The sequence below is a fragment of the Mus caroli genome, unplaced genomic scaffold (assembly GCF_978045245.1).
Source record: "Mus caroli unplaced genomic scaffold, Mus_caroli_1 scaffold_10, whole genome shotgun sequence".
NCBI lineage: Eukaryota > Metazoa > Chordata > Mammalia > Rodentia > Muridae > Mus > Mus caroli.
The window spans coordinates 43,348,335-43,375,572 of record NW_028227265.1 but is presented as its reverse complement, the minus strand read 5'-3'; the positions used below and the strand labels follow the sequence as shown (position 1 = coordinate 43,375,572).

At 43.2% G+C, this 27,238-nt stretch overlaps 1 pseudogene; it reads right to left on the bottom strand.

Moving 5' to 3' along the window:
• The window catches only part of LOC110300873 (splicing factor 3A subunit 1-like), an 89,427-nt pseudogene extending 62,450 nt beyond the window's left edge, over positions 1–26,977 (bottom strand).
• Between the last annotated feature and the right edge of the window lie 261 nt (positions 26,978–27,238).

Sequence of the window (27,238 nt, the reverse complement as noted above, 5' to 3'; positions counted from 1 at the left end):
AAAGTGTGTCACTGTGAGGGTGGGCTTTGAGGTCCTATGCTCAAGCTCTGCCCAGTGTGGAAGACAGTCTTTTCCTGGTTGCCTTCCCATCAACAGGTAGAACTCTCGGCTCCTTCTCCAGCACCATGTCTGGCTGCATGCTGTCATGCTTCCTACCATGATGATAATGGACTGAACCTCTGAAACTATAAGCCAGCCCCCATTAAACCCTTACCTTTATGAATCGCCTTAGTCATGGTGTCTCTTCACAGCAATGGAAACCCTAACTAAGACAGTTGCTAATCTCTTTTTTGAGTTGGTGACTGCTGCAGGAAAACGATGCCTATGGGGTTTCTTTAGATCAGGGCTCAGTATACTATCATTTAAATGGCAGAAAACAAATAGGTTAAACTTTGTAGCTCTTTGTTCAGCTATTCTTTCACAGCAGAAAAGCTGCAAAACATGCCTGTGTGCCACTAAAACTTTATTTACAAAGCAGTGGCAGGTTGGATTTGGCTCCCAGTACAACATTTTCCAATTCCACCTTATTCTGTTTTAAACTATGCATGACAAAACATTAAAATATTTGTGTGCAAAGTTTTATATGGCAATTCCTTTATGGTATACCATAAAGAAGTGAGATGCTAATTATGAGATCCCGACATCACATATTTTGTGAAGCCAATAGCCGTTCGACAACAGTAATTACTTGATAAAAATAAACATCTATATGAGTGAACTAGAATATTTAGCAATTATTTTTAGAGTGTTTGAGATGATAGGTAGTCTCTGTGAACACTTTGATTAAAAATTTTTAATTTTGCATGAAATATTTAAGCTGACTGGTGAGGCTTAGCTTGGGATTCGGGTGTCATACTGGCAGGCCTGTTCTCCTGTTTCAAGACCCAATAATCAAGAAACTCCAGCCATCTGCTCTGTGCCCGGGGCTGGGCAGGTGTGATTCAGGGAGCAACAGTCCTGCTTTCAAAGAGCCATGGTCTCCAAGGGTTACCAGAGCCAGTTCTCCCCTTTGCTGCTATCAGGTCTGTTTCCATGGAAATGGGCACCTCCAAAGCTAAAACAAGGTACCTGAAGTTTCAAAACAGTGATTGTTTGGACTCTTTCAGTTTCTATGGCAATCACCGTTAGCAATCAAGGAGCAGTGTTTAGATCCCGACTGTTTTCATCCCTGAGATAGGATGCCAGATTTTATATAGCAGTCTTATCTATTAAAAAAATTAGGTGTGATAATCATACCTGACTCATAGGAACATCACAGGGATGAAATTAGGTCCTGCGGGTAAAGCACTTAGCACAGGGCTTGGCGCTGGAGATCCCACTGTATTAGTAAAAACAACTGGGAAATTGTAACTGTTGTACAGGTATAAAAATGAGGTCACAGAGAGTGAGAGACCACAGGTAGAACATTTCTACTGAAAAGTGAGAGAACAGAGGCAAATGCCCTGCCTGCCATGTTCTCAGCAATTTAGAAACACAAAGAGTAATGGGCAGGACACTGTAACTGGGGTCCTTATTTGCGAACTCAAATTAATTTTTTTTTAATCTTTGTAAGGTGATTTTAGATTCCACTTTCAACTTCAGCTTCTGTTAGTACACACAGCCCTATCTCGTTACATTTATGTGTGTGTGTTTAAGTTTTTATGCTCTAGGGGATCTCAAAGAGAACGTAGGCATGGGTTTCCTGGGGGGGGGGGAGCTGCTTTGGATATATGCAAAATAAAATGATGCCTCTTTGTGCAGTGAATAGAGCCTTATGTGTTCTTGGTTCTGGGTTTGTTATTCAGGGAAAGACTGGCACTGTCCCTACCCTCTCCCTCTCTCCAGGATGGAGCTAAGAGGCCACTCCAGGTGTTGGTACTAATGACACTTGTCTTACTTGCGGATGTTGAGGATAACAGAACCATCCAGGCCTGGAGACATGATACAGCCACTGCAGCAACAAGCTCTGGGAAAGCTACGTATTGTAGCCTGAAGAAATGGGTTTGTTTTACTTGCCCTTACTGGACTCAGATGCACTGTTTGCCTATTCTTAGCTGGAGGAACCTTTTCTTTGCCTGGGATGCCTGTTCTTGGTTGTCAACTTGACTACATCTGGACGAAAACTCCAAAAGTGTCTGTGAGGGTCTTCTTTTTCTTTATTTGCAGGAAGAAAATCCATTTTTAATAAGAATTTTTTGAGTTAGGAAGATGAGTGACATTAATGTGAGTCTTGAGGTAGGAAGACATGCCTTTAGTCTGGGCCACACCTTTTCCTGGAACCCGATATAAGGACATGGAAGAAGAAAGCTTCTGCTCTTTGCCTGCTTGTTTTGGCCTTGATAGCAGGTTCATTCCTTCACTGGCACTAGAGCCTACTTTGAGACTTTTGCATACACTGACATCCAGCCTCATAGACTAAGCAACTACTGGATTCGTGGACTTTCTGCTCATACCCAGCCATTGTTGGGTTAGCTGAATTGCAGCCTGTAAGTCATTCTAACAAATCCCCTTTGTGTGTGTGTGTGTGTGTGTGTGTGTGTGTGTGTGTGTGTGTGCTCATTCTATAGGTTCTGTTACTAGAGGAGAAACCTGACTAGTACATCTGATCCTCTCTTCTTACTCTCATCATAATGAAACACAATTAAAGGACTTTAAAATGGGATTCCGATTGTGACACAGAAATGAGAAGGATGTTGAGAACATTTCCAACTGGAGGCAATACACTCTCTTTCTGAAGGACTCTAAGGCAGAACATTCCAAACCCCTAGTGGTGTCTATGCCGTTGCATTCACCGGTTCCTCTTCTGGGAACTTATCCTGAGGAAATAATCCAGCATGTTTACAAAGATCCCCCTTGAATTATATTTTTTTCCATCTTTGGAGGAAAACCTACAGGGTATTGAATAGGTTTGTGCCTCACAATATGTTTATAGGCATGGGACTGTGCAAATCTGAAGATGATTACAGTTTTTTGACAAAACATTCTTGTGTCATATTTAGTTTTTTTAATCAAGAGATTTATTAAAAATATAGTTTATTCATATTTGTTATAATAGAAACATATAATGTGAATAAGAAATAGGTCTAGGGAGATGGCTTAGTGGGTTAAATCTTTGCTATGCAGGCATGATGTCCTAAGTTTGATACATAGATTCTGTACAAAAAGCCAGGCATGGTAGCATGCACCTGTGACCTCAGTGCTGGGCAGAGGCAAGTGGAACTTTGGGGTTCAGTGGATAGCCAGTCTAGCCAAAGCCTTACGTTCCAACCTTATCTCCAAACATGGTAAAGAGTGTTTGGGGAAGATATTTCAGTATGAAACTCTTTTATGTTGTTGCCAGCACATGTGTGCACACATGTATAACACCCACACACACCCCCACACACATACACAGAGAATAAAATAAATTGAATCATACCAACAAGAGGATCATAATTTATTGTAAAGCTAATGTATAGATATAAGAAATGTGGGAAAACCTCAAGCCAGGTTACTCACTCCCTTTCACCACCACACTAGGCCCACTGCCTTCTCTGAGGTCACAGTGACATTGGTTTAGGTGCACTAAACTTTTAATACAACCTTCTCTGTTGTTCTTTATGGCCTTCTCATTTTTTCTGTATCTCTATAATAGCATATGTGTGTGTATTCATGCACCCAGAAACATTTTAAAAGAAAAATGAAACTTTAAATAAAGATACCATCTTATGCCCATCAGGGCAGAATATATATATATATATATATATATATATATATATACACACAATTCATGCAGTAGCACTGTTTGCTAGGATGTGAGAAAGGAGTGGAGACTGCTGCAGTATTTCTAGAAAAAAAAGTGTTAATTAACAACTACTTTAGAAACTGACTTAGTAGAGCTAAGGGTGCCTCTTTTTAACTCGGTGGTGACGATTCTAAGTGCATAAACTAGAGGAACTCTCATGAGCAGACGTAGACAGGCCAAGGGACAGGACAGTAAAACTCAGAAACAAAGTAAACATCTGTGGAGAAATGGGCGTAGTAGTTAAATTAGGCTTCTATTACATCTGCGTTAGAAATACAATTAATAAATTAGTAAGCAATAAGGCCTATAACAATTTTATGTTTATATATAAAACTTAGAAATATGCAGTGGAAAAATGGTGGTCCATGTCTACAATCTCAGATACTGGTAAGGAAGAAGTAGAAGGAATGCAGATTTGAGGCCTGCCCTGGGCTTCATGGTGAACTCTGTCTCAAACATATATATATATATGTCTCAAACATATATATATATATATATATATATATATATATATATATATATGTGTGTGTGTGTGTGTGTGTGTGTGTGTATGTATATGTATATGTATATGTATATGTATATGTATATGTATATGTATATGTATATGTATATATAGGCACTTGCTATTCCAATGAAGAGAATCCTTTATGTTTTCCTACTGGATGTAACAGAATAAAGGTGCAAACAGAACAACATGTAGACTGATTGAGGACTCTGGAAGGCCAGCGATGAATTTGCCTTGAAGCAGGACTGCAGGGTAGTTAGTTCCCTGCCTCGCTGTGTTCCCTCTCCCTCTGTGATCTCAGAGGGGCTGAGACCTGGAGAAGCCTCAGAATGTGGAAGGAATGAGCTCCCAGGGCAGGTTTCCCTTCTGGTCAGAGAGTTGAGGGCCTCTGTGTGTCTGTTCTTTCTCTCCCCAGTCCCATATGTAAAATCCATAGCAGTGGCGACAACAACCAGGAAGTCACCTCCAACCTTTGGGACACAGGCCCTCTGTTTGATGTTAGTGGTTGTCCTAAGAAGAGATCCTCTTACTTTCCTTTTCTCTGACATCAACCCACATGGCGATCTAGGCAACCTGAATAGTAAATAGGACGCACACAGGAGAAGCACAGGTTTGGATTTCTAGGCTGAGATCAGGAAAGGGGTCCTGGGGAGAGTTCAGACAGCATAGAGAGGGCACGCTTGACTGCGGACAGCAGACTCAATCCCAAGCTGCAGTTGGGCAGATCTGATTTTAAATTGAACACAAATGACTCTGACAACTGAGCTGAGGAATAAGACTGTCACATAGGTCCCCAGATGATCTAGGATGGCAAATGTTCAGACTCTATCTGAGTGATGCTGCAAAAACGTGAAGATGAAAATTAACAAGATTAGATTGTGTTTCGTGCTGGACCATCCCCTGGTGCTTGAGGACAGAGGGGTTTCTGAAGACATTTTGCCAGCGTTTGTGAGTCCCTCCTGTCTAAGCTACCACACACCTTTCAGGAGCCTTCTTCACTCACGCCCCATGGCCTGTACCTTCTGCAGCACCAAGTCCAGGGTGAGATCAACCCAGAGAGGGAAAGCAAAGCAAAGCAAAGCAAAGCAAAGCAAAGCAAAGCAAAGCAAAGCAAAGCAAAGCAAAGCAAAGCAAAGCAAAGCAAACAGCAGCCTGATATTTCTGCAAGGTTTTCTTGACTGATCCATCACATGTGTAGTTTATAATACCTTTTGACTGCTTGTACTTATATAATGTAAATCACTGAGTGCTTTATGTGGGCTGCAGGGGAGAATTAAAATGGTGAGGCTCCTGTCCTAACATTTGTCGTTCATGAGTTGGTAAGTATTGAAGGGGAGTGAATTATATCTGTATATTATAATAATAGAATATGTGTCCTTATGTATTTTTTTTAAAAAAAAAGATATGCTTCAATGCTACCTATAATACCATGAGAGAAAGCTATGTCGTCCAGTTAGTGTGGGGAGCATGTCCAGAGCTACCTTTGGCTGACTTCTTGCTTGTGATTAATCATAATGAGTTTGCTGACATCTATCTTTGTTCTTAGTTAGGACATATGTTATATCCTCCCAAGGTCTTCCACTTATGCATATGTCTTTGAGAGACTGTGCAAGCCTAAAGGAAATGCCCTTAGTCAAACTTAGATACTGTGTTCCATAATCTTGCCACATAAGGATTTATGGTCATGCTGGAATTCTTCATGCTTTTTTTTCCCTCTCTTTTTTTTATTAGATATTTTCTTTATTTACATTTTAAATGTTATCCACTTTCCTAGTTTCCCCCCCACCCCCCTCTGCTCACCAACCCACCTACTCCTGCTTCCTGGCTCTGGCATTTCCCTATACTGGGGCACAGAACCTTCACAGGACCAAGGGCCTCTCCTCCCATTGATGGCCAACTAGGCCATCCTCTGCTACATATGCAGCTGGAGCCATGAGTCCCTCCGTGTGTTTTCTTTGATTGGTGATTTAGTCCCAGGGAGCTCTGGGGGTACTGGTTAGTTCATATTGTTGTTCCTCTTATGGGGCTGCAGACCCCTTCAGCTCCTTAGGTACTTTTTCTAGCTCCTTCATTGGGAACCCTGTTCTCAGTCCAATGGATGATTGTGAGCATCCACGTCTGTATTTGTCAGGCACTGGCAAAGCCTCTCAGGAAACAGCTATATCAGGCTCCTTTCGGCAAGCTCTTGTTGGTATCCACAATAGTGTCTGATTTTAGTGGTTGTTTATGGGATGGATCCCGAGGTAGGGCAGTCTCTGGATAGCCATTCCTTCAGTCTCTGCTTCACACTGTGTCTTTATATCTCCTTCCATGGGTATTTTGTTCCCCCTTCTAAGAAGGATTGAAGTGGAATTGTTTATGTGTTGTGTTGCTTGTCTTTAAAAGACACTGAGAAAATACACTTACTCTCTGGCACGGTATTAACCATCAGTGCTCCCATCTTTGTCTCTTGCATCTTCTTTCTGCCTTTCCTATAATCATCCTCACTCCCCCAGTTGTGGTCCCCAATGTTGACTGACTGGCTGGCCCTGGCAAGTTAGCTTCAGTTGTCAACCTGCCATACCTGGGAAGAGGTGATCTCAGGGAATTACCTCCATGTGATTGGCCTGTGAGCCTGTCTGTGGGGGCGTTTTTGTGGTTGGTAATTGGTGAAGAGGGGCTCAGTGCATTGTGGATGGTGCCATTCTCAGGCAGAAGGATCTGAGCTGTTTAAGAAAGTGGGTTGAGCAAATCTTATGAGAGCCAACTTTCCTGGATAAGTGTAGCTCTCACCCCTCATGAAAAGAAGCCTCTCTTTACTGCAAATAGAGACCATCACAGAAAACCACAACAGGTCACAATTCAGATCTCGGGAGGTCACAGGGAGCCAGGCCCCAATGGACACATTGACATCATAGCTTCTGCATCTATGAATGACAAGGGCACATTACAAAAGATGGGGCAGAAACATTGTAGGAGCCAGAATGCCAGGAAGTCAGCTATGAAAGTCTCTCCTAGAAATGGCCACATAAACAAGACCAGAACAATGGCCATATCATACACGTGTTAATGTGAAGGGAGAAAATTTCATGAGATCCCCTTGACAATGAACTATAAGTAACTAATAACTGCCAAGCAAAGGAGATTTAGCCTCTTCCAGGGACAAGTCTCCTTAGTGGTTGTCTAATGTAGAGTAGTCTTCCTTGAAACATTTTATATACAAACAACAAAATGGACTCAGCAGGTTGTATCTATCTGTATTTGCAAATACACATAATACACACATGAACATGCACATATGCAACAATTATAATCAAAGAAAAGGAGAGTGGGTGACATTGGAGGGGATTGAGGAAGGTTAGCTGGGAGAGGCTGGATGAAAGAAAGATGGGGGAGGAGTAGCATAATTATAATTTAACTAAAGCCATTAAACATAAAATAAATCTTTTAAAAAAACATCACTACAGGTACATGCAGTTTTAATTTAAAGCTCTAATCCAATTTAATTCAGCGTTAGTAGAGAAAATGAAATGAAATTAAGGGATTTGTTTAAAAAATTAAAACAAAGAAAGAAAGCAGAGCGAGTCCTGGGGACTAAGCTAGTCAGCAGCATCCCTCCATAGACTCTGCCTCCGCTCCTGGCTTCAGGTTCCTGCCGGAGTTCCTGCCTTGGCTCCCCCTGAGGACGGACTGTGAGCTACAAGTGTGGAATGAAATAAAGCTTCTCTGCCCCAAGTTCCCTTTGATCAGTGATTTATCACAGCAACAGGTAACAAACTAGGATAATGTTTTAAACAAATATAGAAAAAATTTGACTTGACTGAAAGTTTAAATTTTACATTCAAAATTGCTTGCAGAATGTACCAAAAATCTGTGCCTAGGGATAAAAATTGTAATTTCAAATGTTTATAAGGAGAATGACCTAGACATTTCAAGAGGCTAGTGACTGGAGCACAGCTCGGTGGTAAATTGCTTGTCTAACCAGTACAAACTTCAAGTAAAATAGAAGAGAAGAGACAATGACTATAAAATCATTGATGAAAGAATATTAAATTATTTTTAAGGCATAATAATATATGGCATGTCAGTTGAGGTTGAGAGAAATACTTAAATAGGTATAAGATGTCAGGTAGGAAAATAGAAGATATTCCTTCCAGTGTTACAGAGAGGAAAAGGTGGGCCCAGGGCTTCACCTATACCAAGCAAGTGCTCTACCACTGAGTCTCATGTATAACTGTGATGTAAATATCAATAAACAAATTCCTGGCTGAATTCAACTTACTAAAATTGACACCCAAAGAATTAAAATCCTATGAAGCCCTTGTATGTGTATGAGATGCATGCCAGGAAAAAAGATTTTTTTTTAACTTTAAGTTGAGAGCCAGAGAGCTGGAAGAACATCCAGTCAGCACCGTGCTTTATGACTGTAAGAGGACACATGTCCAGACTCAAGTTTTAAGATACCTCAAGCATGCAATACCATGTCAAACAATGGAAGCAATTACCTTCAGTCTAAGTAAAAACTAATTTAAAGTGCTTTGCTATGCTGCAAGTAAACTGGATAAAATGGCCTTGAACATGACAACATTCAAAGGTTAACACTGAGGAAAGAGGCTGGTCCAGTATCTCCTCGCTGCCGCTGTGTTTCATGGTCCTTCAATCCTCGGCAGCCAAAGGATTCTTACTGTCTGAATGTCAGCACAGTTTTCTCTTTGAGTTTAGGAAAAGACTGTTTTATATTGGGACATCTCACTCTGTTTTCGTTCCCTCCCTTTATTCTGGGATGATACATCTATAAGCCATGGAAGCACACTCTGGCAAAGGATCCTTCATCAGTTTGAGAGGGGAGTTCCTAAGTCTTGTGGCTTCATCACAATGCCAGCTCCTGCTGCTCGATACCTGTTACCTGCAGACTAATGATTGATGTTTGTTATTTTCTATTCACTGTGGTAAAATGCTTGACATGAATGACTCAAGGAAAGAATGGTTTATTTTGCTTCACAAGTTTCAGAGTTTCAGCCCATCATGGCAGGAGGTGTGACAGATGGAATATCTTACATTATGGTGGTCAGGAAGCAGAGCAAGGGAAGAGACTGGAGACCAACCATAGCCTCCAAAAGCACATGACCACTGATCTGTTTTCTCCAGCTAGGACCCATCTCCAAAAGTTTCTGTTTCCTGCCCTAATAGTGCCCCCGTGCTGGGGACCAAGCATCCCATATGGAGCCTGATACAGTCTTTTCATAGAAAAACTATAACAAACTTTTTAAAAGGTCCAATTGAGGTAACTGGAGAGTTCTGGTTATAGTTTTGGTGTGAACTGTAACAACTATAGGATATTTGTTACAAGTATGGCTGCTGTGTCACATGTTCATCAGTAAAGGGCAGAGGAGAGAAACTATGTCTATGTACATTCCCTAACATTCCCTGAAGAAAGCAAGCCTGAGATAACACCAGTCCAGTGCCAGGAGGTTTGGACAGGGAGCTAGCCTGAGTCAACCACCAGTCTGGTGCCAGGCAGGCCAAGAAGGGATTCCAAGATGTAGAACAAGCCAATGACTAGAAGAACCCTGCCTGGGAACCCAGACAGGAATGAGCCTGAGACAGACAACTCCCTTAAGGGGCTACTTGGATGGGCCAGGTGAGTGAGCTAGAGTCAACCACCAGACTGGTGCCATGGGGTCTAGACAGGGAACTAGCCTGAGACAACCACCAGTCTGGAACATTGCTGCCCTGAGAGGGCATGCCATGCCAGAGATGACACCTACCTGGAGCCATATACAATGCACGAGCACTCAGGTGCCACAGAAAGGAACAAGTAAACAGAGAAATGGAAGGATATGGGTACAATAGAAAGAGACAGAACTGGACTTGAAGGTAGTAAGGAACAGCCTGCTATGAGTAGCCGGTAATGCCACCTGGGACCATGACAAAATCCTGGCCAGTGCTGCCATTGTAGGGGGGGTCACATCTGGGATTGTGGTCCTGGAGCAGCAGAGGTCTGTTACCACTAAAGACCAGGCAGATGTCCCTGGTCTGAGCTGCTGCCCTGGGTGATATTGATGGCTAAGGGCTGTGCAGAACTGCCCCACCCCTCATCTGGGCATCATGGGAGAGCTGGCCCTGGGGGCAGGAGAGCAGGGAAGATGACCCTAGCCAACTGCAGTACTCAGGAGAGTTCATCCTGTACTAAGTGGGAGTTGCAAGTAAGCTGAACCTGAGGATACAGATGTGGGAGACTGGCCCTATCACTCATCTTCTGTGTGTTGGCATGGATATTGGAGGGGCACCCTTCTTCACCCATAATCCCTCACTACCTGTGGCAGGTGGGAAATCTGGCCTTGCAGTCATGAGAGCAGGAGAACTCTCGATTACTCTCAACAGCTGTGGCACTCCAGAAAGCAGGCCCTGTAGCTCCCCTGGGCAGCAGAGTAGAGCTGACATTGGTGGCAAGGATGAATGTGAGCCAGCCCAAGAGCTTGAGCATGGGAAAGCTGGGCCTGCCACCTAACTGGCATGTGGTAACAAGGACAAAAGAGAGTTCCCCCAACCCCCAGTCATCTATGGCAGGCAGAAGAGCTGGCCCTAAGATTATCAGAGCAGGAGAGATGACCCTGTCTCTTTTCTGTTTGGAGCTTATCCAACTCTCTTCCTTCACAGTATCTTTTTCATTATGGCCTTGCCACAATCTTCAATTTCTCCCCAAAGCCCTTGTGGTCCATCTCCCCTCCTTCTGTAGGCATGTTCTTCATTCCCAGGCTCCCACTCAGAAGCTCCGTATCACAAAGAGTAGGGCTAAAATACTACCAGTCACTCTTACCAAGTCAGGCATTATGGAATAGTACACAAGGGATGAATAAAATCAAACCAGGGTGGGCTCAGTCTGCCTCTGGTCCTTACAAGGATCGCCCTATTAGACTTTCAAGGTCTCATTTTTATATATAAAAGGAAGGAAATAATGATTATCTAATAGGTCTGTAAGACCATTAGTGGGTATTTAGAAAACACCGAGTCAGGGTTTATATTTTCACTACATGAATGTCCATGACCCCAAATTATTCTTGATGGTGCTGTCTTCTTGTCATATGGGGTATCAACTCAAGAACTCAACTTTGCCCACAATTCCAGTTTCCTTTTTCTGCATCCATGCTAATATCTGATGGTCTGAGCTTCCTTAAAAGGACAGGCAAGAACCACAACTGGATATATAGTGATTCTATTATACATGTGACTAGAATTAGTATTCCATTCCACACATTAAAGAGCTTGTTCATGATGCGGATGCTGCTCTGAGATCAGGGCTCAACCACTGAAACCTTCATGATCTGAGTAATGATTCTGATGGAGATATTGTCTTATTTAGGTTTTTATTGCCATGATAAAACACCATGACCAAGGCAATTTCTAAATAGAAGAGTTAATCTAGGCTTACAGTTCTAGAATGATGACAGTCCATCACTCTCATGGCAGAAAAGCTTGGTGGCAAGCACCAGGCATTGCAGCTGGAGCTGCAGCTGAGAGATCACATCTTAAACTGCAAGCAGAAGGAGAGAGCTAAATCTGTTCAAGGGTTCTCAGGGATAATTTTCTCATCATAACTAAAACACCTTTGTTATGCAAGAAATTTAGAGAATTTTGGAATTTTCATCCCAAGAACCCAAGACAAGCCCCAAATTCTTTCTCATGCCAGAACATCTAATGAGTGCTCTTAGAGTAGACTAAGAGGGTGCATTCCCCTTACAGGATATACAGTGTTTCCCAAAGCCAGAAGGTGTGAGGTGAACAAAAAGCTGGAAGACAGACAGGCGTTTGGGATACAACCTACTCTTGAGCTTGATTCAAGTCAAGATGCAACTCGTCAAATTTGTTGTTGTTGTTATCGTTGTGGTTGTTGGGGGATGGTGGTTATTTGAAATAAGGTCTCACTCTGCAGTCCATGCAGGCCAGCAGCTTTCTGTAGCCCTGGCTATCCTTGGACTCCAGCGTGCTAGGTAGGGTTCAGGGTGTGTGTCCTCACACATGGCTAGCGAACACCTTTGTCACACAGACTTTTCTGGCTTTTCAAGAATGAATATGGTTGGTGATGAAGTCCCCTAAAGTTGGCAGTTAGGAGTTTTCAATATATTTCAAAATTTATCCTTTAATAATTTCATAATGCATGCCATATGCTCTCTTATCTCTCTAGTTTGGGAATTTGCAAATGCGGTGCTGCCTAAAACAGAGCCTCAGATGTCTTTGCTGCTTTGGGGTATCTTTCAATGCTACTGAGTAATTTATTTCCTGTAAGAAAGGACAAAGGAGAGAGAGGGGGGAGGGAGGGAAGGAGGGAGGGAGGGAGGGAGGGAGGGAGGGAGGGAGGGAGGGAGAATGTAATCGGCTGTTAGGTGCAAAGAGGACCCCCAAATTCCCAAATAGCAGTGGTCTGTGCTCAGCTCAGGGTGCACTCTGACCAGACAGAGGATTGCTGGTGGATAAACAGAAGTCTAAAGTCAGCTATCCGCAGGGATTTTGAAGTGAGTTCCTGTCAGGAAGAGCCACTGATAGTTTGCTGTTGAAAGATTATACTTCCCAGCTTCCCTTGTGGTCTACAGACATCATTTCTACACCTAAGAGGCTGCATCCCATCTTCTTCTGCAGACATTTTGGCTGCCCTCACATGTGGGTGAAAAAGGTGGTCCCTACTCATAAATAAACATGATCCCATCTAAGGTCAGGCCAAGACCCTCTTTCTCTCTGCCTTTCATCTCTCTACAGCTGCTCTTAAATAATAATCTAACACAATGGTTCCGGACTGCATTTACAGTTTAAGATTTTATTTTGATGGTAAAAGATCTTCAATTAAATCTCCAATTCCAATTTTTAAGGCCCAGACTTAACAGAGACAACCCGTAAAATCCTAATCTTGTACCAACTTGTTATAAACTGTTAACAATAACTGAGACATTTAAGTTAATGATCACCTTATAAATGAGCAAATTATTTAATGTGGTCAGATCTATGTTTGTATGCCATGCTAAGAGCAAATGTAGCTTATTTATAAAGACATGCTTAGAAAGAGAGACCAATTTATATCTCCTATTGCATAGTCATATATATATACATACATACATATATATATATATATATATATATATATATATATATACATACATACATATATATCTATGTCAAAGCTAAGCCTGAAACAAATAAGTCAAAATGCATTTAAAGTAAACTTAAAGTTGTTTTAATGTGAAATAATATTCAAAATCAGGCATATAAAATTGGTTATGAAAAATTGAATGCTTGGGTAAAATGGGTTAAATTTATAATGCGCTTGCATGGCAGGAAACCTCGAGGCTCAAGTAGTTCCCTCAGATGGAAAAAAGCTCCCTTGGATGGAGCACCATCCTACCAGAGTAAGTTGCATGCTAGCCTGCTTACAAGACAAGCATGCATGGGAAGTAAGACCTGCCTGAAGTCTGCTGCTTCTGCTCTGGCTGTGTAGGCCTGACCAACTCCAGTCTTACAGGCCAAACCAGAAGAATAAAATGAAACCAACCTCTTCCTTATTTAAAGATAAAGACTCCTTATGTTTCACATAGAGGGGACTGGGTTCTCTTGCCCAGAGGAAGATCTCAGCGGCATCCTAAATGTCTCAAATAAACAGAGAGGCAAATATCTTTTACTTTGCCTTCAGTATCTCCTGAACTGATCTGTGAAAATGCTGGAAACAGGGACCTTTGTACACGTCTATTGGGACTGGTATGGGACCTGCATGCTAGTTCAATGGGTCATGTCTTTTACCTGACATTCAGTTCTTTCTCTTAGCAAGACACATTCCAGAGTTTATGCCCTAGCCTCCCATATTCCTGGTTTAAAGGAAGATGCCAGATGCTGTCATCAAACTCACAGCATTGGAAAATTATGCAGAATATCCAAGCAGTGTCTTTGCCAGGTGGTTTTGTATCTGGAGCATCAGGGAATGGGTCTCTTAAGTGAAACCCCAGGCCCCGGATCCTCCGGAGGAGATGACTGAGATGAAGGAGACTCTCTGCAGCTCACCTGTGGTGCTTTGGGAATATAATCCAGTCTCTACCCAGATAGAGAGCTCCAGGGACTGCACTCCTATCTTGAGGCCTACAAGGAGCATAATGGCTTTGGCTGTGGGGTAAGGTGCCTGAGCAAAGAGACACTGCTCTTCTCCAGGTGTTCAGTGAGGCTTGGGATATTTTCTTAAACAATTCCAAAAGCCAAAAGCTCCCTTAATGTGTTTATCTTGCTTTACAAATTCTGCCTCTAAACAACCAATCTATTTTTAAATAGACCGATGTGAAGAAACACGCTTGCTGGTGTCAGAATGTGCTGACCTAGGGATTTGTCCTTCTGCAGGACAAGTAAAGAGAGGCTTTAGTTCTTTTTTGTTAATTCAGTCCATGTTACGTGTAATTTATTACCGATTTGACAAGACTGGCTGCTTCTATCTTTCATCTGTTGGTCAAGTGTATGGAATACAAATGTTGCAGAGAATGTTTGAAAGGTTTTGTCAATAGGGTTAATTTTAGAAATCTTTGTAAAGTCAATCAGGTACTCTTGACAAGGCTGACACGATCTCTGGGAGCATAAGTTTTGCATTATAATTGGAAATAATTTATTTTTGGAGAATGCAATTGAGAATTAAATTGTCTCTTTACATAACCTGACACTATGAAATAAATTCACTATATAATCTTAGGATATAAGTATAACAATTCAATGATAACGAAAATATTGTATTTTAATGTTTCAAATACTAGATATGATCATTTAAGGTATAAGTCCCAATGTTTACAGTTGTTTCTAACAATAAAAAAATGTTTGTGTTACTTGCCATACTCTAGTTTTCACTATTAACTAGTAGTTGGTATTGCGAATATTTGGAACAAATAGACAAAGTTCACCATACTTAGAAGCAAGGAACGTCTCTTAGACACTTTCTGTTCAGATTCATTCCTTAGATGCTGACTCTTACAAAGCTTCCAGGTGCTCAGCCTTGCCGGGAGGGAGTCTGTTGTAACAAATAGCTAATTAGTTACCTTGTCTTTCTACAGAACTCTGGTGCAGTCCAGCCAGTTTCACAATGTTTAATCTTATGGTATACTGACCCATGTTAATCTTGATGTAACTCATGTTAATCAGGTAACGTCGTCTCTTAAAGTCCCCCACACAGTTATGCAGTTATTCCCTCCTGACTTAGGTTCTGCGTCTTTGCCAACCGTAAGTTCCATCAGGTCCCCTTGGATGGTTCTCTTCTAAGGCACTCTAACTGCTGCTCCCCAGGCTGCCCTCTGTCAACCTTGTGGCAGTTACAGAGAGCCTGACACCCCTAAACTCATAAAAACAGTTCAGGTGACCTCTAAAAGGGGACTAAAGGGCCATGGGGCCATCCAACTCACCTCTCTTCCTGACACTTCGGACATTGTTTGGGGGACTCAGAACTAAAACAGCTGCAGTGAAGCTTCCTTTGCCTCAGTTAACCTGTGTCTCACCAGCTCAGGTCAGCTCACCATTCTCAGGACCAGCTAGACTCCTTGACTGCTGTAGTGTTCCACATCCTTAGCTCCGACTGTAGCTAAGGATGGGACCTGTGCCCTCCACAAACAATGCTGCTTCCAACCCAGTACATCCTAACTGGTGTGAGATGGGGCCTAAAGACACAGGAACGAGGTGAAAATTCCTTCTAGTTCCCTCTCACTCTGGCCCCTCCCCTGGATCACTCTTCTCTCCTTGTTATCCCTTATACTTATGTTTTAACCCTGTGTTTAAATGTTTTACTTATTGAATTTCACCCTGTAACCAAACCATGGAAGCTCCCCCAATAGCTTCTACCCTACAACAGCTCCATCTGCTCCTGACACATTTGCAAAAGGAGCTTTTAGACACTGGGGAGAAACTGGCTAAAAGGGGCCTTCATCCCTTTCACCCCAGGCCAGATACAGTTCTTTCCTCAGTCTTCTGTTTTCTCCTGTTTTCTTCCTTTGATTCTCTGAAGCTCCAGCCACTTCTGCTGGATCATTTTGCTGCAACAGACCTGGAATGGGACCAGCCACTGTCACCTTGAACCAACACTAGGCCCACTTTTTTCACCAGTCACTTTGTCATCTTTGCCTCTGCTCTTCCCCCTCCTCCAACCCTCCCAGAAAAATCTCTCAGTTTTATTCTGTAACCAAACCCTCTGCTTAGTGTCCTCTAACAACTGTCTTTCGAGTCCCTTCAGGACTTCAGAACACCAATCAAATGATCCATTGCACCAGGTCAAGTTAAGCCTCTCCCTACTCACCTGACAAGAGGACTCTCTCTTCACTGACTATCTTCTCTGACAAAGACTCTTGTGCTGGCTGGCCATTCTTATATCAACTTGACACACCATCAGGAGGTATTTGAAAGGAGGAAAACTTAGTTGAGAAAATGTTTCCATAAGATCTGGCTGTGAGGCATTTTCTTAATTAGTTATTGATGGGAGAGAGCCCAGTCCATTGTTGGAGGGTGATGTTATCTCTGGGCTGGTTGTCCTGGGTTTTATAGGAAAGCAGGCTGAGCAAGCCTTGGGGAGCAAGCTAGTAAGCAGAACCACTCCATGGCCTCTGCATCAGTTCCTGCTTCCAGGATCTTGCTCCATTTGAGTTCCTGTCCTGACTTCCTTTGGTGATAAACACCAATGTACAAGCTGAATAAATCTTTTCCTCTGGAACTTGCTTTTTGGTCATGGAGTTTCATTGCAGCGATAGAAACCCTATCTAAAACAACCCTCCTCATCAAAAACACCTGCAATGCTCCTACCCTGCACTTTTATATCCTCTCAGAGTTAGGAATGGCAGTTTTCTAATGAAAGGCTACATTTACCAGCTTCCCTGGAGAACTTCAGGAGTCATTCCTGCCCATATAAGGGGCTCATCTTCTGAAAATATTTTGGCTTTCTGAATACATGGATGAAAAAGAGGCCCCTCACCATGAATAAACAAGATCTTGCCTAAGGTCAGGCCAAGCCTTTTTCTTTCCCACTTCCATCTCCCTACAATTACTCTTTATTTTATTCATATGGGTACACTGTAGCTGTCATCAGACACACAAGAAGAGGGCATTGGATCCCATTATAGATGGTTGTGTGTCGCCATGTGGTTGCTGGGAATTGAACCTCTGGAAGAGCAGTCAGTGCTTGTAACCACTGAGCCATCTCTCCCTCACCCACAACCCCCATGGCTGCTCTTTAATGATCTAACAGCCATTCTTCTCTCATTTCCCCCTACAGCTGACTGCCTATCCCCAGAAAATGGGTGGGACATGTATTTCCCTATTAACACATGCCTGTAGCACATATGCCCTGCCCCCATGATGGCTCCTTTGTACTTCTGGCCCACAAGCCATCCCTACAGCTACTCTAACTTCCAGGCTGGTCCAGCCTACAGGTTCCTCCCACCACGTAAAACATACCTCTTTAAAAGCATCATGGCTTTCCCAGCCTTTTTTATTCTCTTTGTCCCTAGAAAGGTAGTCATGGCAGCTCTCATTCCCCCCACCCCCATATACCTATCTTTCTATCCATGGAGTGGCTTAGTCTAGAGGCTTCACTGCCCTCTTTTTATAACAGTGACAAGATCAGGAGATAGAGAGTGGTGAAGTGGGAACAGGACCCCAGAGCAGCAGTTCTGAGAATGTCCTGGCAGGAGGTTATCATGTCACCAGATAGCTCTGTCCCCTCTCCTGTACTCTCCTAAAGACCACCTCTGCCTAGAGCTGTGCATGACTGGGGATGAGAAACACACCAGCCCCAGTGTGGCCAACTGGACTGACCAGCCATCCCCTTCCTGTGCCTCCCCCAACTTTATTGTAAGAGCCCCTCACAAAAGGCTGGCTCTAGCAGTTCAATGGGACCCACGGTGGCACCTATAGTGGTTTGAGGAGTCAGTTCCCCTAGACTGCTAGATGCCTCAATTAAGCCCAAAGCAAGATTCCTGGTTTCAGTCCAGAAATAATTTCAAGACTAAACAGAATGAAGCAGAGCTGGGTTTAATAAGAAATTTTGATATACATGTGAAACATAAGGATCATGAGAAAGTGACACACCAGATTATGATTCTCAAAACAACAAAAAAAATCCCTTTATTGTTTTTACAGTATATATATATATATATATATATATATATATATATATAAGTTTGAATGAAAACTGTTCCCATGGGCTTGTGTATTTGAATACTCCCACCTTGTGGTGCCATTTGGGGTGGTTATGGGACCTTTAGGGTATTGAGCCTTGCTAGAGGAAGTGTATCATTGATTGTGGGCTTTGGGAGTTTACAGTCTTGCCCTGAGAGGACTGTCTTAGCCAGAGCCAGGCTAACTCCATGACAGCTTCAAACTGACACTTTGGGAAACTAGGCCTATGTTTCTGTTTCTCAGAAAGGAGAACCTGGATCCAGGGATCAGCCAACCACAGCTGTGGGCAACCAATCTGAGGATACCTTGTGACCTGGCCTGCAGTAAGGGCAGGTAGCTAGAATAAGTAAGCCACTCCCTGGGAGGTCTCCAGAGTCTAACCAGTTGTAGAATCAGTCAGATCCCCAGAAACAGAGCTAACCAATTAAGGTAAAAGGGCACATACCTGTCCCTAGAATTCCCCAAACTGACAATAAAATATGGGCCTGTGAGTCCACCAGAGGTCTCCATTCCCAAATGGGGAGACCCCTGCCTGCAGGAAGTTCAGATGAATAAACACTCTTTGCTTTTGCATACTATTTGAGTTGGGCTATAATTCTCCGGTCACCTTGGAACCCTAACAGCCCACTTCCAGCCATGCTTCCTATATGCAGATGAGACGTGATTTCAGCCGTGCCTTCCTAGTCACTATGGACAGCTAGCCCTCTGCAACCATTAGCCAAATAAACGCTTCCTCCAGTAGCTTGTTGCCATGGTATTTTATCTCAACAACAGAAAAGAAGTGAATACATCATACATGTCACTTTAGGTAGGGGCTTTTGGAATTACTGTTTTCAAAGGTCTAAATGCAATCAGAGGTGGTTCCTAAGGCACATGGAAGGATTACAGTTGCTAAGATTACAGAGACACAGGAAAGTAAGAGATCTTTACTTCAAAGTTGAGTCTTGTTTGAGATTCCCAGAAAGCATCCTTGGGACAGTAATACATTCCTGCCAAGGTCATACACTCTCAGGTCTGGGGCACTTGCACTGCTGTGCCAGTTTTATATAAAAGGAATAATATTTCTTTACACACATCTCAACTGTGCTGGCAAGAGGCTTCTGCCAGACTGCAGGTGGAAGGAGTCCTTTTCTTTCCATACAACCATAGTCTTCCCTATCTAGCCTGCCTGGGGGGTGGTCAGGACTTTGTCCTTGCAGCTGTTAGTTTGAAATTTTTCAGTATGCCAGATTATTGGTAACGATGGTAAAGTTAATAGAGTGATAGTTAACATTTTTAGTGTGAGTAGGTGCCAGGTGTTATACTAGGGCTTGGCTTTGCATGGTCCCACTTCATTTTCAAGAGTCCTGGTCATACCTGCTCTTGTCTGACCTTTGCCATAGGCAGAACTGCTTTCTTCACAAACAAGCTCACCGAGACTCAGAGAGATTAGAAAACTTGTTTAAAATGCTTTAACTAAAGAGGCCTGTTCCCAACCATGGATCATAACTTCAAATCACATATCCCCAGCAGTTAGCACAGTACCACTACACTCCAGTTTGCCCTAATGACATAGATGAATTGCCCTGAAGTTTTAGCTTAGGAGTCATTTGTTGACAGCTCTACCTATGTGCCCCTGATTCTTGGAGGATCCTCCCACAGGGTAGTAGCAGGACAGTGGAGAGAGGCCTAAGGTGAGATGATAGCAACAGTATTGGGGTAGCAAAGATAGAAATGGTCTTGGTACCAGAATCTAATCGTATGCCTGGTGGTTTCAGAATTTATTTTTATAATCAAGATAACTTTCTGATGAATGTCCCACCCCAGGATTTGCCACTGTCTGGAGGTCACCTGACAGATGCTTTGACAGATGATTAACGCCACCAGGAATGTTGACCTGAAATTGCCTCACAGATTAGTAACTTCCCAGGGTCACAGTAATTCAGTAAGCAAAGGTTCTACTTGGTAGAGGATGACGCATATCTCCCACAGGTAAAGCCTCAGGGCAGGCACAGTGAAAGGAAAGTTTGGGGGATCTCATCAGGGAACAAACTCTCAGTCTCACCCATTTCGTTGCCCTTAAAACCTTCATAAGATATCTGATTTCACTTGCTCAAGGTGCCACACTTAGTAAAACAGACACAGTTCTCACACCATGAATTTTCTAGACTTGATAGATTCAACAAATCTACGCAGGCTAGGTGGGCATCATGGGAATTCAGACACAAATCACCTGTGATCGCTGCCTTGGAAATCCAGAGATTTATGTGAAGGATAAGATGGATCCACAAATCACATAATACAAGGCAAGACGCGGCACTGAGTGGCCTAAGGGAGACAGGAGTAAATCAATGAAGAGTATAAAAGAAAAAGCAGGTGTTTCAAAGACGACTATGCCGAGAAGGTGAGGTATTAAGGTAGAAATCGCAAACTCGAGGCTCCTCTGAGTCTTCTATGGGGAAATAAAGAGTAAACATTTAAGGCCGAACAGCAAGGAAGCATAGAAATTGTGACAAAATCTATTTGCTCTGAGTTTGTTACAGAAGGAACTGACCACAATAAATGAGAAATGGGACTTAGAATATGGGCCAAGATTAGACAAGGGAGTGCTTTGCCAAGGAACATGAATTCCTCATCTCTTTGAGTATGTTCAGTAAGAGACCCTCACAAGCTTCCTGTAACAGGCCCCTCTCTCCAGGGAAACATTTAAGGACAGACTTGAAGTTGTGATCTATCTGGTGATGGCAGTATATGCTAAGAGGGGTTATGATTCCAGGCCTGGGAAAAATGCCAAGAAGATTATCAGACGAACATTTTGTGTTTATGGCTAAATAAGAAACAAGACAGCACATTGCTGGAAGGACATGGCATTGTGTGTGCCTCATGTTTATGGAACCCACAGATAAAGATCCCCAAAGAAACCAGCTCCCGGCCATGGCTCCTTTGCTCTAAATAATACCTGCAACCCTTCTTCCTGTTCTGCCCAACCAACTGTTCCCTGAAGAACTCCACCTTCATGCTGATTATGGGTCTGGTTAATATGCTCACGGGCAGTTTTCCAGAGCCCTGTCTCGTTGTGTTGATTAAATCAATTGTGTTGACACTGCTCCACTGACAGCACAGGTGGGACAATCACTACAAATCTCTTCTATCTCTCATCCCTGATTTGGACCTACAGATGGCCCAGCAGTCTTTTCCCTTCTTGCATCCTATCTATCTTCAGGCTCAAGGAACACTGAATTTACCACCGCTACTTCAGATGCAAGGTGGAATTAGCTACGTGTAAAGCTGTGTTGACAGAACTTGAGTTGGCATTTCCAGAATGGGATGAAGCTATGGAACCAGAGCTGAGAAGCCTGGGTTTTAGCCTTGACTCTGCCAGTCACTTTCTGTGGATTGTATGCCCAACATTCATTTTGCTTTCTTCTTTATAACAGCATCTAACTTTCCCAAATCAAGAGATTCTGGTGAACCCACCCTAAACTCTTAGGGAGAAGCTCTGTTTGGCTTTATCTTCTTTCAGGGGCTAGCATTCAGAGATGTGCCCTGCATCAAGACAAGAATTAGAGCCAATGAGATTAACCTCTGAGACCTTACTTGAACTATTGATGGAAATAGTGTTTTCAAGGAGGAAGCAATTAGGCCTGAGGTGTACTAAGTCAATGCTGGTTCCACCATGGGGGAGAAGGAAAGGGAGAGATGGAGCAGGGGGGAAAACCATTGGGCTTCAAATCTAGTCTGAGTGAATGGTTAGACGTGTCTCTAAACCACGAAGTCATGGGAGATATTTCATTTTTCTCTATGAAAGCCAATAATTCATTTATGTTTTGCCCATGAGTCTATTTGGAATGAGACCTAACTTTCTTGCAACTCAGTCATCTGTGCTGTGCGGTGTTTGCCGAGTTATGATCTCTTTGCATTTCAGTTCCCTCTCTTATCGTATGAGGGTCTAGGCTGCTCAGTTGCATTCCAGTATTTTGCTTGGAGTTCCCTGTGGGACACCAGGCTGTTCTGCCTGAGAAGAATGGCAGAAAGAAATTGGATGCCAACCTTCTCTTGTAGTCGATGGTGGTAGAATTGGACCATTCTTCGGGAATTACAGTGTTTAGGTGAGTCCTGGAGAATGGGAAACAATGAGTTTGAAAAAAAAAAAAAAAAGGAGTTTTCCTTCTAGATCCTAGAATCAACCAGGAGCAAGTAAAACAATCTGGGAACAGATTGTCTCAGTGGCTGGGAATCATAATTACAAAGCAAACAGCTACCCAGTTTCAGGGGGCACACACCCTTTCGAGTGTCTGCTTCCATGAGGCAAGGTCTCTCACCTTCATGTGGGCATCTTACATTCATATTGTGAATGTGAATTCCTGGAGCATAAAGTCTGAGTCCTTAGCTCAGCTTCTCCATGGTGCCCAGTTTGGTATTCTTTCTGTTCACAATGAGTTGAGGCCAAGAGGCAGAACAAAACGAGTAATAACTCAAAGGCAGGGCAGAACACACCCAGCTCCAATTAGCAGGCATCCGGTGGGAGACGACAGGAAATGGGGCCATAAAATTACATTTTGAGAGAGCCTCAAATGCCCAGATAAGGTATTTGGGCCATATCACCTTTATAGAGAGAGTTAAATAATAAGGCAATCAAAGGATATGTCTACACAACCACAATGCACTCAGTCTCTTTGATGATCTAGGCTGGTGACAGACCATTTGACATGGAGAATTTGTGTGGACAGAAAACATTTTTCTCTGAAGACAGCTTGGGGAGGTTCTGGCTTTTGCTTTTGGCTCCTTTCCAAGAACAATCAATTTCCTCTTTAGGCTCGTTCTCTACAGGTGTGGACAATCAGGGAGCTGAGAAAAAAGCAAAATCAGACAGGTATCAGAGCAATCAAAGCCCATCACTGCTTAACAACCCTGCCAAAGGCACACACATACAGCAACACACACACACACACACACACTATGCATAGCCTCTCTTCTGACTCATCATACACTAAAAACAAATTCATCTGGATCTTCCCTCAAGCCTAATGTTCTCTGTGAATTATGTGGTTCCATTTCCTTCTATCAAATAAGCTACCAAGTCTTTGCAATGTTGCATGCCCCAAAGTGAGCATCCCATTATACTTCACCCCATGTCACTGCCTCCTCATTCAGTCTTGCAAGTCTTTCAGCTTCATCCTCATCAATCTTGCCCATTCACATTTGCACTGAGGCTGCCTAAACAACTGTTACAATCTTTACAGGATGTTTTAGTTTCAAAACAGCTATGCTTTTACAGAAAGTTACGAAAACAGCACAAAATCCCTCTTGTGCTCTGTCCAGTTGAGAACAAGTTACCAAAATGTATCCTTTTGGTACTTTCAGATAATGCAGCTACCATGAAATCTGCAACACAATGTTACTTCTAGGAAATTAAAATGGATACATGTAGGACTGGAAAGATGACTCAGAGGTTAGTGCACTGACTCCTCTTCCAGAAAACCTGGGGCTGGCTCACAGTACCAATGCCTGGCAGCTGACAACCACCTGTAACTCTAGCTCCAGCTCCAGGTGATCTGAGTTCCTCTTCTGGCCTCAGCTAACAGGTTTACTCACATGCATGTACCCCCTTACAGATAGACACACACATGGATGCATGCACACACACACACACAGTAGAAAGAAGTATATACATGACTACAATCTACAATCCAGGTCCCACACAGCTCCTCCAGGTGTTCCAGTGCACATGTTGGTGGGCAGACACAGCTCAGCTCCAGGCAACATTTAATTGCACATGTATTCAGTCTGTGACAATGCCATAGTTTCTGACCTTAACAGACTTGAAGACCACAGGGGGCTTGGCTGTAGCCTCATGAGCAATCGACTTTTGTGTCTTTGACACGACACAACAGAAGGGAGAGGCGTGTTTCCCACTGCCTTCCACTTGGTAACTTTGATCCCTTAATAAGGATGTTTTATTCAGCTGCAGACAAATTTTCTTCTGTCCCTTACAGTTGACATTTTTTTTTCTTCTCTTTTTTGGAGGACAATCAACGTTTTATTTAAAATTACAGAGCACTTAAAAATAAAGAATATAATGTAGTTATGGTTTTATTGTGCAACTTAAAACAGAGGTTTTCAACCACAGCTAACCATCAAGTCTTACCTCAGATGATGTGTGCTCGGCAGACAGCCCTTACCTGCTTTCTGACTCTCAGGGATGGGGTGGAGACAGGATGCAGCCATCCCTGTGTACAGGCAGCCTGTTCCTACTCAGAAAGACATTTTTTTTTCTTCTTCTTCCTCTTGTGACTCAATTGCTCTTCTCAGGGTTTCATCCAGCATCCAGGATGAGATCTGACGTCCTCACACTGGGGCTACAGCCAGTTCCAGGAGAGCAGGCCTTGCTTCTCTCGTTCTAAGGCTTGCTCACAGTGGCTTCTTCAGAGGTGAGCCCATACACTGTCTTTCACCGACTTCTTTCCCAGCTGTGCTATGGAGCAGATGAAGTTGGCCACAACGGTTATCTTCATCACCTCCTTCTGTCTTATTGGCCCCTCTGTCTGTACACACACCTTACTGCTTCTTCAGTTCTTTTAGCTGTTGCTTAAACTGTATGTTTTCATTGTCTTTAATGTGGGACGCCTGACTCGCCAGCAAGAAAGACACCACAATAGGATCCTTCTGCACATGTTTATTGGGAGAACATTGACTGTGTAGGTGAAAGACTCCAAGCCCTGGGCCTCTCACTCTTATATACTATCAGTTCCTATCCACTCACAGCAGGCCACACCACCTCACCAGGCACGCAGCTTCAGCTAATCAGGGCAGCAGGGGCATATCTTCACCAAAATGGCTTCGCCAGTAACCTGGTACACCTGCGCAGCTCTCACGATGTTTGTGGTTAATATGAGGAAGTCAGGTGCAAGTCATACGACTTAGCTGCAGTCCCTGGCGCCTTTGGGACTGCCGCCACACCCGCTCCCCACACTTTAAAGTCAGCCTCAGAATTTTTATCCTACAAAATTAAATTTTTCTTCTCCAATAGTAAGTCTAAATCAGGCATTGCGTCTTCTTTGACATGATTTCTGGGTGCCTTAATGTAAGGGTTTAGTTTGATATCCAGTTTAGCAAGTTTGGCTCTGGCCTTGTCTACACTGTGTTCATCCCTCACTTCAGCCAGAGTCCCCACAAGGTCCAAAGCAACATTAGAATGTGTCCGTGCTGGAGCCAAAACTGGATTGGAAAGTTCTGAGGAGGAGAGCAGACTCCAGACCACTAAGGGATATGAAATTAATTGAACCTGAGTTTTTACTGGCCTGGCCTGGTATTTTGAAATGGCTATCTGACTGCCTGACCTAGTTCAGTGATGTCCACCCAAACGCTATGCATGCAGATCCCAATTCTTTTCCTCAGCCTCCTTCCACATGCACGTTTCCTCATGAAGGGAAAGCACGATACTGTGAGACTACATACACGCTCTACTTCCTCTCACCTTTCAATGTATCATCATCACCACCACCACCACCACCACCACCATCATCATCATCATCATCATCATTTACTGGTTTTCTTCAGACAGGGTTTCTATGTGTATTCCTGGCTGTCCTGGAACTTGCTCTGTAGACCAGGCTGGCCTTGAACTCACAGAGATCTGCCTGCCTCCACCTCCCCAAGTGCTGAGATTAAAGGCATACACTGCCACCACTGCTCAGTCAATGTATTATTTCTATCAGTATGGAGTTATAGACTGGGTTTAGCGAGTTAGTTAGACTCTGTTGCTAAGATCTCTTTTGATACTCACGTTACTGATGGACCTTTCATGGTGGATTCTGTACTTTTAACATGACTCATGCAATTTTACAGCATATTCTCATTTTTCTGGCATAACATGTAAGCTTTCCTTGCGCTTATCCCTCTCAGCTCTTAAAAAAATAAATAAAAGAAAGAATGGAAGGAAGGAAGGAAGGAAGAAAGGAAGGAAGGAAGAAAGGAAGGAAGAAAGAAAGAAAGAAAGAAAGAAAGAAAGAAAGAAAGAAAGAAAGATCTATAGTGTAGGTGTGCTCATTAGGACTAGACTCTCCCTGCTCATAGGTGCTCTCAGTGGACAAGCTAAAGACTGTACCACATGCTTATAGCTCTGGTGATCTCTGTTTCCACATGGATTAAAAACTCCAAGTTAAGAGAACATGGTGAGTTCATTACAGTTTTCTTCTTTTGCACATTTGTAAATCTCTGACCAGGTTGGAAGATGTAGCTTGGTGGTAGCACAATCACTTAGGATGAGCAAAGCCTTAGGTTCTTTGTCCTACAAGGGGGCAGGGAGGAGAGGGGGAGGAGGGGGAACTTGTCTCCTGTTGTCCTCATGGTGTTTATTTCTCAATCCTTCTGTGCGTGTTTCCCCTCTTCCCTTTCTGGTGCCCTGGGTTACTGTCCTGTGGAATCATCATCCTGTGTAGTCCTCTGGCTAGGACTGACCTCCATTCTGGCTGTAGCCAGTGGGGGTATGCTTGGCACCCTGCCTTGGCAGTTACTCCACACCAAACTGCCACCTGCGAACCACAAGAAGCTTCCCCGTTCCTCCTGGGCTCCGACATGCTGATGGGACGGTTCTGATTGGACACCGTGAGATGTCTCTTGTGTGCGCCCCTTTCATCCCCAGCAGATTTGGAGAGCATGTGCTTCACTCCCATCCATCTTGGGCACAGCACAGGCCCTCCATGTGCTACTGCAGTGGAATGTCTCAGGCGCTCTGTTCTCTGTCCCTGCTGTGCGAAGCTTTGAACATTTTTCTATTGCTCAAAAAACTCTTAGAATAAATAGTGTTTAAAAATATTTTTTAATGTTCCTCTTCTCTC